Source organism: Halyomorpha halys, unplaced genomic scaffold, assembly GCF_000696795.3.
Source record: "Halyomorpha halys isolate HHAL.00 unplaced genomic scaffold, Hhal_1.1 Scaffold16.1, whole genome shotgun sequence".
Classification (NCBI taxonomy): Eukaryota; Metazoa; Arthropoda; class Insecta; order Hemiptera; family Pentatomidae; genus Halyomorpha; species Halyomorpha halys.
The window spans coordinates 1,101,615-1,103,693 of NW_027116375.1; the positions used below are offsets into that span (position 1 = coordinate 1,101,615).

Here is a 2,079-nt window from a genome sequence, read left to right on the forward strand (position 1 = left end):
ATTTATACTTTATTCTTATTTTACTTTATTATATATATAAAAAATAATTTGTCAAGAAATATAAATTTCTCTTGTTGATAATTACTGAACTAGACAATAAACAGTTGCTGACTGTTCAATTGACTGTGAACTAAGTTAAGGTACCATCTGAAGTCTACTGGAAATTCTCCAGCCTTAATTAGAAGAATTTTGTTAAGGACTTGGTTAAAAAAATATACCAATTTTAGAATAGAATATCTTTATTTATTTTAATTTTTTACTTTTAACTTACATGTTCATAAGGGAAGAAGAAAATGATTTGCATTTATTTTAATAACTGCCTTAATCCAGGGGATCCTTTCTGTGTGTAAAAAAAAAAAAATATGTTTTGGGGAGAGAAACGATTTATAACTTTTTCCATAGCAAAATCTTCAAAGTGACCTAAATACTTTAGGTTAGTTCCATGTATAGAGATGTTTATATAGATTGAATAATTTACATGTAAGCCTTTTATTTCATTGTTTGCAGATATTGTCTGAAATAGTTTTTTTTTTTTTTTTTTAATAATTAATAAAATCCGATGGGTCTTGTTTAAATGACCAGTAAAATTAAAATAACTATTTTTTTTTCCTAAGTTATAAAAAAAACAAATTGTATTGGGAAAAATATTCAAAATCCTAAATAACAAAATTTTCACAAGAACTTTAAATTGATACTTTTAACTTAGTTATCACTTAACTCATTATTCCTAACATTTAAGAAGAGCTACTTGTTCGAATTCAGTTCATGCATGATGACTTTTAATAAATATCGACCTTCACACTCCCAAGTTCACACTTTTCCCGCTCTAATTGGGTTACATAAGAATGTCTAGCCCATTAAACTATGATAACTACTTTAATTGGTACTCTACTTGGTGATATAAATTTATAATTTTAAAAAATAAAGCATATTACAAAATAAATTAAAATGTACCTCACAATTTTTTTATATTATTGTACCTATTATTGTATATCTTTTTTTATGATTATACCATGAATATGTAATGTAAATATGTCCGATTACGGATTGATAAGTATGCTGTGTGAGATAGCAACCTAATGTATTTAGGCAGCATATATGAATAAAGTATTTCTCTCTCTCTCTATATATATATATATATAGAATTTATTTTAGGTAAAAATAAATTTATTTAAATTATTGAACCAATTTTAATTTACAATGAAAATTTTCTGTTTCGGCTTACATGTAAACTTATTGTTATTTTTTATTTAACAAGTTGTAATGAGAACTCTTCTTTATTTTAATATATCATGAACAACGTTTCTGGGCCATTGCCCTATGTTTAGGTACTCTAAAACACAAATTAACATCATTCATAATATGCATACAACAATATAATTAATCAAAAACTTTTTTTTTATTTAAACAATTATCTTAACATAATTTTGTTTTTAATTAATTATATTTTATGCATATTATCAATTGTGTTAATTTGTATAGTAGAGTAAATGATGATGGGGCGATGGCCCCGAAACGTGGTTTATTATTTATTAAAATAAAGAAATTTAATAACGAAGAGTTTTTCACTAAAACTCATTATACAAATTGAAATTCACCCAGTAATAAATTTATAATATTAAGAAGTTAATTTTTATTTTGTAATAATCTTAACCAATTTTGAATTGGATAGAAATAATAATAATAATAATAAGATTGTTCCGATGAAGCCAAAACATAAAACATTTTGTTTGTTAATTAAAGTTGGTTCAATAATCTTCCCTTTGATGTAAACATATTTTTTTTTTTTTTTAGTTTTATTTGTATTCTATTTATTGCTTTTTTTTTTTTTCATTACATTTTTATTATGGAACTTTCTGTAAATTTTATTAGTTTCTTTGGATTTGATATTTTTATATAAGAACTATTAGTTGTATACAAATTGTTTATATTTTGATAGGAATAAAAAATTGGTTTAAATAAAAAATTTAAACCAAATCACCTCCTTGCACAACCGTCGGTCTAGTAACAGTACTCCATTACAAAGTACTGCACCCTTGACCATTTATGGGTTGTAGCGGTATAGATTTAATTTTTTAT

The 2,079-nt window shown here is 23.8% G+C and overlaps 1 protein-coding gene across 2 annotated transcripts in view; it reads left to right on the plus strand.

Moving 5' to 3' along the window:
* The window catches only part of LOC106680260 (mitochondrial coenzyme A transporter SLC25A42), a 44,957-nt gene that overhangs the window by 18,775 nt on the left and 24,103 nt on the right, over positions 1–2,079 (plus strand). The window lies entirely within an intron of this gene.